This window comes from Fukomys damarensis, unplaced genomic scaffold (genome assembly GCF_012274545.1).
Source record: "Fukomys damarensis isolate Sample0158 unplaced genomic scaffold, DMR_v1.0_HiC HiC_scaffold_32, whole genome shotgun sequence".
In the NCBI taxonomy this organism is placed as follows: domain Eukaryota; kingdom Metazoa; phylum Chordata; class Mammalia; order Rodentia; family Bathyergidae; genus Fukomys; species Fukomys damarensis.
Genome location: NW_022900944.1, coordinates 5,701,894 through 5,713,076, shown reverse-complemented (window position 1 = coordinate 5,713,076; position 11,183 = coordinate 5,701,894). Strand labels below are relative to the sequence as shown.

At 35.9% G+C, this 11,183-nt stretch overlaps 1 long non-coding RNA gene across 1 annotated transcript in view; it reads left to right on the top strand.

Moving 5' to 3' along the window:
- Nucleotides 1-808: 808 nt before the first annotated feature.
- Nucleotides 809-11,183, top strand: part of LOC104852005 — a 27,914-nt gene continuing 17,539 nt past the window's right edge. The window contains exons 1-2 of the long non-coding RNA XR_777360.1: nt 809-901; nt 3,723-3,837. This is a non-coding gene — a long non-coding RNA (uncharacterized LOC104852005). The remainder of the gene's footprint in view (nt 902-3,722; nt 3,838-11,183) is intronic.

Here is an 11,183-nt window from a genome sequence, read left to right as displayed (position 1 = left end):
TTTATGGCATATGGATGGCCAAATGTGACCCAGAGTATTAAAATTCCTCTTGTTCTCTCCTAAAACCATGACAATAATGTACCAATTTCATTGCAAAATGTTGAAAACTGATTTCAGACCTTAATTTTTTTCTGATAAAATTGTGTTACATAATATCTAATGTATAATATCTAAGATTTAAATGTATTTTAAAGTATTAATTTTTAAAAAGCAAATCTCAAAAATGCTACATGAAATAAGAATTAAAGGCTATGTACTTCATGGCTACATTCAAAATTAATTCTATAAAAGGAAAATTCCTACAGCTTGAATACAAGTCACTATTCCAGAAATTAATGGTGGAAGGAGGATTTGGCTTCTATAAGAAGCAGAAGAGAATTTGCAGGGTTATTGTAGTCATGAAGCCATAGTGCAACTTGATAGTGTTGGTGGTCATAACTCTATGTATTGGTTAAGCAGAGTAGCAAAGTAAATTTTAATATATGTAAATTAAAATATATTTTTAAATAATAAAATAAGCACCCCTGTACTCCTTGAAATATACAAAATAAACTTTCTAGTGTATTAGAAGACTCTCCAAATTCCTCTATGTCCCAGTGTTAAACACTACCATCAATGTCACACAGTTTAAACCTAAGTCCCCAGACTGTTAATTCTTTTCTTCACTGTTAGTTTTCATGTGCATATATCCCTACTGAGCATAGGGTTTGTATTTGTATGCCCTTGAATTTTACACAATTACGAATATATGTGTACTATAACTCAATTTTGCTCACTGTAGTTTGTGAATTTCATCCAGTTTTTTGGCTAGATGGAGCCTACGCATTCTGACCAGTGATGGTGGTATGTCAGCTTCATTGTACCAAGAAACGCCTAGCAAACTGGTAAAGCAGACACCTGGGTGAGTGGAGACAGGTCTAGGGACCCTTGCCTGTTTCTCTTCAGCCCTATTCTTGGCTGTTTCCCAGATGCCATCAGCTAAGAATTACAAGAATTTGTCCTTCCACCATGAGGCAACCATGTACGGAGTCTCCTGGAATTGTGAGCTAAATGAAACCTCTCCTTTAAATTGTGAGTGTCAGGGGGTGGAGATTTAGCTCAGTGGTTCTGCCATCTGCCTTGCAAGCACAAGGACCTGAGTTCGATCCCCACTACCAATAAAAGAAAAGAAAAGAAAAAGAAAAAACATTTAGAAAGAAAGAAAAATTGTGAGTGTCAGGAGTTGTGTCTCAGATACTGGAAAGCTGACTAATATGCTAATTTCTTTCACTGCTTATTTTTTTCATTGTATATTATTCTGGCTGCCATGAATTATTTATCCATCACTCATTGTTTAGACATTAGTTTATTGGGGTTTTTTGTCTAATTAAACTTTTTCTAGTATAGATTATAGACACACACATAATTCACCTAATAATGTATAATATATATAATTATTAACCTTCTAGATAACACTTTACTTACACGATTTCATCATTTTCCAAATAGCTGGTATGATGGAATCTTTCCTGTTGTGAAAACAAACTGAAAAAATACATACCAGACTGTGAATAGTGCTCCCTTGTGGGAAATGTGATTATGGGAGAAGGGTGAGCAGAATCCATGCATTTTATACATCTGTAATTCTGTGCTTTTAAAATGTATTTCAAATGACCTTGAACTGCCTTTGAAACAAATAACAAAAGAAGACAAAATGTGTTGAAGAAACATTGATAGTAATCATAATCAGTTATATTTAAAAGCCTGTTCATCAGTTGCAAGTACTCTTTGCAAATTGAACCATTCAAAGTACACAACAAGATCTGGGCCCTGTTAATTTACATAAATTGATAAACATATGCATTATTTTTTTAGGTAAGCAGCATAAACTACACAGTGAATACTTCATAACCAGCAGCCTTCCAAATACTAGATGTTACATAAATAGAAACATATACTAGTGAAAAATTCTTAAGCAAACTAATAAAATTATGTATTAGGATGTTATGATAACTTCATCTGCTTGGGGAATAAGCCACAGTCTCTCATGATTATGTAACACATTGTTCTGTCATCCTTACAGGCTCGTACCACATTACACTTCATTGATATAGGTTTTTGAGAGAAGATTGACTTTAAAATTCTACAGATCTAGTTTAAATTTTGATTCTGTTGCATATAACTTATTTAAAAGTGAATGATTAGTCTTTGAGCTGAAATAGATTTTTCTGAAATACTAATTTTGTGATATGAGGTATATAATAATATAATAAATATATAGTTTAATAGAAGACTTTTAGTAAAAAGAACAAGTCTATGCCAATGTGAGAAGTTATAAGTTAAAATAAACATATGCCTGATTATTTTAATAATTTTCTAAAAGTCATTTCTTCTCTCATGGCCTCCATACTCTGCAATACAGAAGCCAGACTTACTGCTCTAAATTGTGGTATTTATTGTTCATATCATTAACGATGGGGTTATGCTTGGTGCCTCACTGCAGCTGAGATCCTGAATGAGGGAAAAGGAAAATGTTTTGGAGAACAGAATAAGAAAACTGAGAATATTGCAGCCTTGAATCCAGTATTATAGTAAATTTGCACATTTTTCTTTGCTTATTATATGTATGTAATTCTATAAACTAACCATATTATTTTTATCTCTTCACATTTTTATTTCATGTAAAAGTTGTGGAAGAATAATATTGAGTCTTGGTAGGAAACTTTTCCAATTGTGTGATGAAATGTGGTAACAATGACTGTACATCGTGGTATTTGGAGAAACGGTAGAAACAAAATCCGTGGAAAATCAGGCAGTTGTATTTCGCTAGTTGGAAAGGTGGAGTTGTTCCACCGTCCTGCAGAGTTCAAAAGAGCAAAGCAGAGCCGTGTGGGGTCACTTGTCAGAGTAGGGCCTTTCCCCTCAGCAGCCTAGGTCCTCCCAGCCCCTAATGCAGCTTCCTGTACCTGTATCATAATAACGGAGAAGGGAAGATTTTCTCTTCTGCTGCTAATAAAACTACACATTTCGACAGCAAAGGACATTGCAGTGCTACCACAAGACCCCCTTTTAGTCACATTGCCCTTCCTGTACTTTTCTTCTGCTCCCGTTTCTTGTTTTAAAGCACCAGGGGATGTGGACATCCAGACTGCAAGGCCTCACCGGCGCCAAGCCCAGCCCAGCCAACTGTGTCCACCTCACAGGGTCCCACTCCTGCTGACAACAGAGCTCAGAGCACCTTCAGGCTGGACACAGCCCCGTGTTCCCCTCAAGTGCTCTGCCGCTGGCCGGGGCCCATTACGTGCACTCTGCCAGTCGTTTCGGGCTGCTGAGTCCTACACGCCTTACCCTTATAGCATGTCAATCTAAGCCCACAGCTACTCCAGAGGGGTTTCCATCTTGCCAATCTGGTGGCCCCTGGCTCCCTTTATTTCCATACACTATGAAGAGTATTGCCTACCCCCTTATAGCTCAGGAGAAATCCCACTCCGAACAAAAGCCAGGGCCTCCTCCTTCACAGCGGGCTGCAACTCGACCTTCTCCAGTGAGGTTTGCATCAGAATTTTCGGGTGAGAACTCTTCCAAATTTGTTGCCTGATTGTGCTTCTTCATTTTTATTGCATTCTTTACAGTTTTCTTTGCCCTTTATCTGTGCTCCTTAGTCTTAATTAAAAACTTCTTGTATTAAACTTTTCTCTTTCAAAATGTGGCTTTTAACACCTAATGCATCTCTGCTGTTACAGATCAACTGTTCAACATGCTCAATACAATGGTCTCTTGCAATAAGTAGCCCAGGAAAGCAGAAAATTGTATGACAAAGGAAAAGTGATCAAGGCAGGTGTAATGGAAGCTCATGAGGTAAGTGTTGAAAGTGCTGGTGGAAAAAATAGTTCCAGTGAAATCCAGTGAGGTCCAGTCTTTGTTATTTTTTTCAGTCATTTCATTATCAGGTCCTGACAACTCTTTATCCAACTAATATTCTGAATGTTTTTTTCTTTTTATCTCTGCTGATACTGTCTCAAATTATGGAGCTATCATTTTTAACTTACACACCAAACTTCTTGCACTCCTTCAAATTGCTCTTTACATAGGAAATCAGTTTATTCCTAACATATTTAAAACATTAAAATATTTTTTATAGAAATTATGATTTCCTGGCATTTTATTTTTGATGGTTGTTACTTGATTTGTGACTTTTATTGTCTTATAAAATTGGTACTTACAGAGTAAAAGGAGAAGACGGCACATAGGGGAAAAATTTCTGAGCAAAGCTCAATACCATATTATTATATGAGGGAATAAAAAATGCATGACAGATTAAGTAAGATGAATTATTACAGGAGTTTCCAATATTAGGAGATGTTTAAAATAGGAATTTAAAAATAGATAAAATGTCAAAAGGTAACCAATCCAGGTAGAAAAGATGAGATAAGCCATAGGCTTGTTCAGAGTACCCTTCATATTGGGAATGATATCCTGAGATGAGCAGAGTGTAGGCTACATCCAGAGTGAAATGTATAGGTTTCAATAAAGACCAGAGAGGAAAGCGTATAGCAGCTCCAGGAGTCATCTGTTACTTTTAGTTATGTACAATTTCTGAATCCTTTCCAGTGGGTGGGGGGGCACTAATGTATACAGCAAAGCCCATATCCACATCCAACTTTACAAGCAGAGATTATGAGATGATTGTTTTTTGTTTATCTGGCACATAGCCTTCAGACAACTCCAGAACCACAAGTCAGAGAAGTCTTTCTTCACTTCATAGTTTGCCTGTGTCAGGTATTTTGTTTTAGCGACTGTAAGCTGACTAATACATGCGCCCTTAACAACATTCATTTTATCAGCACTGGTGATAAAAAACAATAACTACTGGTATCTGTGATGAGCACAGTTAGTAGTATAATATTAAATGTTTTCCCACAAAATGCATGACATCTAGATATGATTCTCAAGTCTTGACATAGACTGTAAGCTTTCCAACACCTTTCTGATTAAACCCATTCCTACAGACATCAAGATTTTTGTTTCTATCTCTCATTCCCAAGAAGATTGGTTGGCTAAAAGATTTAAATTGTATGCAGTTGAATCAACAATTTAAATCATTTTAACTGAAAATATTGTGATTTGAGATATGAGTTGGAAATATTAATTAGAAGTAATGTGTAATCACCATGGAAGTTAGAAAAGATTGGGGGCAGTGAAAACAAAAAAAAAAGAAAGACAGTGTGTACAGACATATATGAATAGACAGTGAATCTTACTCATCAGCCATAAAATGCAAATTACAACAACACTAAGAAAACAGATTGGCAAATATTACAGAGTGATAACAAGAGGGCTAGGAGAGTATTGGGAAATAGCACCCTCATACATTGTTTAAAAAAATACTTTGCTTCAGCTACTTCTGAGATAATTTAGAAATCTATTTTCTGCATGCTGGCTTTCTTGAACAATGCACACAGAACTATGGTATAGATATAATGAGATATTTGTAGTAAAGAGAACTTCAGAATTTCATTATAATTTATTGTGAGTAAAAATTATTTGACAATCAAAAAATAGGAAATATGAAGAACCAAGATGAACAGAAAACCGCTTTGAATAGAGAAATGAGGGAATTTGTTGCAAAAGATAATTTCAAGATGTAATTCAGAGAGAGCTGATTTGAAAATGATTGGATGTAGAAAGTAAAAATATAAATAAAATGCTATTTATGCAGATAAAGACTAGGTGATTGTGAAAATAGTGCTGTCATTAACCAAACAAGAAATTCTATAAAAATTTCAATGAAAAAGTAATTCAGGACAGAAGTTTTAATTAATAAAATGCATATTTTCAAAAACATGCTGCATTTGAGGAAACAATTAGTAGTCAGCTAGATAATCTCAATGGACAAGTATACATTATTTCTATATCAGTCAAGGGATATCTAGGTTCATATTTAGAAAAAAAAGCAGTGGCCATAACTGTGAGACTTCCAAGAAAAACAAACTAATAGAAATGAAAAGAAGCACAGCCTCGTACCTTGGGAAACAACTATGTCTGCCACAGTGGAGAACCTGAAAGAGTAAAGTATAAAAAGCAAGGGCAGGCTGTATACAAAGAGAAGCAGAATAACACATGTGCATTGGAAATAAGCAATGATACGGTTATGAGGACAGTCAACTTGTGTGGACAACAGAGACTGTGAAAGCCTCCAAATGAGAAAGGACGGCATGGTGTTGTGGATAGATGGTCAGTTTTAAGTTAAGCTATAGTAATTATTTGCTTACAAATGGTTCCAGTGCATGACTCTGTGTAACTGGTGTGAAAAACTACACTTTTGAGAAGTTAGTCACAAAAGAAGAAAGGTAATTCATGGGATTGATAGAGCTTTAAAATAAACTCTCCAGCAGCTGTGTCATCTCTTGTGTAGTATCGTATGTTGATCTATGTTAGGGCTTGTGTCTAGATATTCACCCAAAGCCTCATGAGGTCATAGTTGGGGCTTTTCAGAGTTACCTGGGATTAAGTGTACCCCACCCTGGGTGTGGGAGGCATTAATTAATAGGTTTACAGCCTGGATAGAAAATAAAGGGACAGAAAGAAGCTCCTGCTGCTCCTGCTGCTGCTTTAATATTTCCCTACCTCCTGCCTGCCCTGCCTACCATGGACTGTTTCTCCTCTGCGATGCTGCTCTACCCGCCACCCTGCCTTGGAATCAACTGACTATGGACTGAAACCTCTAGAAACTGTGAGCCAAAATAAACTTTTCCTCCTTTCACTTTGGGTGTCAGGTATTTTGTCTCAGCATTGAAAAAGGTAAATAAGACAATCTATATTAGCAATAAACAACAATATAGGAAGCCAACATTCTTTAGTCATTGTTATAGGTTGATATCACTGTTTTTATTAGTTTATTTGTTTAACTGAATCTCTGCACTCTAAAATTCAAAATCTGTGTGTGCTGGAGAGGGGTCCTGACTGAGAAAGTGTCAATGCTTCTTCATTTGTGGGAAAGACCAGAGAGACCACGCTGGTAATGGGTGGAGTACTCAATAGGCGTTCTTGGCAATCATTAGCTCTAGAACATAAATACAGTGTCTCTCTTTGTAATACGTGAATCCATATTAAAGCTGTAGTTTTATCTTCTAACTTGGTCTCAGCTGTGCTGCAAGGAACTACAAAATGTTCTGTTTTGCCCTTTGGTTTAAAAAACTAGAGGAGGAGAAGTACTCTGTCAAATTCTGTGTGCTTAGCATCCTCCAGAGTTTAATCTCATGGCTCTTGTTCCTTCTAATCAAGTAACCCAGCAGTAGTTAACATCCAAAGTGTCCCCCAAAGGGATAGGTCTCTTAGAAACCTTGATTGGGAGGCAGGAGCCTAAATGCCTCACCGTTAGATAAAAAGTCCTTTCTCTCCTGTTTTGGAATTTTTATTTTATTTATATTCTTGGTGGGTACATTCCAGAATAATAAAATCTGAGAACTTGTACATGTTTATTGAGAATTAAGGGACTCATAGGAACAAGACATGAATAAGAAAGGCTGAACATAGGATGACAGCAAAAGTTTTTTTCTTTCAAGTGGAAAGATTTTTTTTGTAATTTTTATTTCAAATGGGTAGGATAATATTTTTAACCATTTTAAGACATTGGGAAATAGTCACCTCACTATTGGAGTTACAATATATATGGTTAGTACTTTACGCTAAGATTTATTCAGAGGGTGTTAACATATCCCTAATGTAATTATCACCTATAGAGTTGATAGAGGTGGTCAACTCCATCAAACAAGTGGACGGGTCCTTGGAAAAAGCAATCTACCTGATCAGTTACTTATAGTTCAATAAATCAAACAACTGGTTAGTTGCCTGACATTTTTAATTTTTGATGTGTCCTTCTGACTTTATGTAGACATAACCATTTTCAGTAGCATTTTCTACATACTCAACAAAGCAGGTTTATATTTTATATTTTCTGATCTGCTCTCTCCCCCCAAAAATACACTAATAGTCAAATAGGATTAAAATAAAAGTATTTTATTTTTTAAGCATTTCATCAAAATTTCATTTCATTTAAACTCTTTAAATATAAGAAATAGCTATATAAAATGCCATCTTTATGAATATTCAAATTAATTCAGATTAAGCTTTTCCCATTAGGGCAAGTGAAACAAAATGCTGACTATACCATAAGAAATGCTATAAAAAAACTACTTTTCTGGGGATGCCATATGTAAAGAGTGAATCTTAACAAGCACGGGCAACCAGCATTTTTTTCCTGTCGAAGTGATACACTTTTATATCTATATTATTTTTGTGTAATCCTCAAAATGACTGCAGCAAGAAAGCTTTGAATGCTAATTTACCAGAGACAGGAATACACATTTATATCCGTGATGCCCGAAAAGTACATTTTTCCCCTACACAGACACATTATAATGATGTCAAGGTCCTGAAAAAAGAGCATGACATTAACAAGATGGAAGGCGAACTTAATGGAAGTTCCATTGATAAAATGCCATCCTCACAGAGCTAGTAATTGTTCTTCAGCTATTACGCCCTTACCAAAGAAGCAATAGATCAGTAAGCCTGCTCATCTAGGCATAACTCTAAAAGATCCTGAGACACTGTAAGTTGTATATCACTGAATTGTGGAACATTAAAAGCAACTAACTTATTCATTAATTATTGTGTCTTACTGACTAGAGTCAAGAATTATGACAGACAATTTAATCGCTAAAAATCTCATGCACAGTTACTTGAAAATGCTGTTTTCTTTTAAAATGAAATATACCCTTAGGAAGAAAGTCACAGATTCGACTCCCCTTTGCACAAATTAATAACTGTAGAGCATAAGATTGTGAAGTAAGTTTCTAGGTTCTCAAATGAAGCTGAATGTAATTGTACAGCTGTAGGAGCTCATCATAAAGCAGATGAATTAGCTTCCATGTGAAAATGTTTCACTTAAAATTGAAATTAAAACTTTGACACTGAAAACATGTAATTTTGATATTTTATTTGCATAATATGCATCCATTATTCCAATCCTCATAGACCACCTTTCTGCCACTCTCTTCTGATTAGTCATTAAGCCTGCAATGCTGTCCCTTTGCCCTACACTTATCCAGAGAGAATTTTCTGTGACTCTTCTATGTAGTAACAGAAAATCTTTACAGTGACTCTGCACTATAAAATCATGCAAACTAGACTTTGCTCAATTTGATATAAATTATCTATGTTATTATATTTTCTTGAATTTAGAATTCCCTGCTTAAGTATCAAGTTGGAAATATGATAGCTCCAAATTTGCAGTCATTCACTGTCAGATTCCTTCTCAAAAGGCAGAGAAAAAGAATGAATCATAAAACAATCAATTTTACTTAAAGCCTCCATACCATTTTACTCACATTGCTAACATTCATTCATTCTACAATTCTGACCCAAATCCTTACCCCATATAGTTCAATGTGAAGACACAGATGCATTCTATTTGAGACTTGTTTCTGAGGCTTTGAGGTAAGAGTAGAGGAAAAATGGGGAAAGTAGAGTAGGAAGCAAAAGGGGACAAGCAAAAAGGCCATGACCAGAGAGGTTCCAACCTCAGCCTGCTTCCTCTGGTGGGAGCTCACAAGTGGTCACCTCTGAAGAACGGGAAGTTGCACTTCCTTGCTCCCTAGCCCAGTATTAATAGCAAGACCAACTATCGAGTCCCAGCAATCTGGCCTGGCTGTATCAGGGGAAGTGAGAGGCAGCCCTCACTGTTCTCTGAGCAGATCCTGGCTATTTTAAGCAGTAACATCATCCTCTGAAGGCCGCAGTAGTGCACACAGATGCTGGAGACCATTGCCCATTCCCACAACAATCCCTGCTCTAAAACAACAAACAGAACTGGTCCTAGAATTGTGCAGTGAATAAGAACTTGAGAGGCAAAATAAATATCAAGCTCAATTGTTTCGATATTTATAAGTACGGCTGATCATAAGAACTGATATAAGTTGATCACACAAAAGGCAAACCTATACTCAGAGGATGGTATCTAGCCTGTGGCAAACTCAGTTTCATAGTTGCTAACACTTGTCCTTAACATCACCCAAATATATTTTCTTTTTACAAAAGTTCTCCATAAATGTATATGATGAAAGCCATTTTGGAATTGTAGATGAAAAACCCATATGGCCAAAGGTGGCTAAGTGCCTGGAAGATTGTCGTGAGAAGCTCTGTAGTCCATTTTATAACCATTGCACTCCGCATTAGTTTTGTAATTATAAAATTAAGAAACACAAAATGGAAACGGATAAAAAGTATTATGACTACCCCTTAATTGGCATGCTTTAAATGATTTGGAATCTTAGCAATTAGATCCCAAGTTATCTCAGTTATTTCATGAGAAATAAAAGACAAAAGAAATGTTCTCTGAAAAAATGTCAGGCAATTTTTTTTTCCTGCAAAAGCTGTTCAGATAGAAGTTTTATCCAACTGGCTAAGCACCCATCTGCTGGGCAGACAATAATTATGATTATGTGCAACCACAGCAGGTATCTATAGTAAGATGTGAAGTTATGTATTAGTCTTTATGTGTTGGCTTCTGTCCTGATTGCATTAAAAATACCGCAGTGTAAAAGACATTTTAATATAAGCTCAGCAATATTTGTGCTCATGCCAAGCCATTTTCTTTAGACCTTAAAGTCTTTAAAGTAACACCCTTCAGGACCTGAATGTGGAGAAGTTTACTTTTCTCTTTATATGTGGAACACAAAGAGGCTAAGATGGATAGCGGTATGTACAAAACCGTGCCTTTATCTTTAACAGTCATACTTAGTGATGGGCAAGAGATCTGTGATGAGAGATTTGAACACCTAGAAATGTACTTACCCTCTGGATGTTTTTATAGTTTAAAAATAAATACCATTTAAATTCATGTTCAGTACTATTAATATATATGTTACAGCCATAAGAAAGAAAAAATTTTCTCAGAAAGATGAGTAGCGAGACAGTTTGAGTATGCATTATGTACTTGCTATGCGTATAAAAGATGGATTGGATTGATCCCTTTGGCAATTGTCATTATCAGTAACAGTGACTGATGATGTCGAGGAAAAGCAACCTGCAGTCCACCTGTGGTGAGTCCATTTAACTCAGTTTTTGAGTCAGAGTTGTTAATGGCAATACATCCTCCATTAGCTAAAAGGCAAGCAGCTTTTTAAGAGAAAAATAAACAGGCC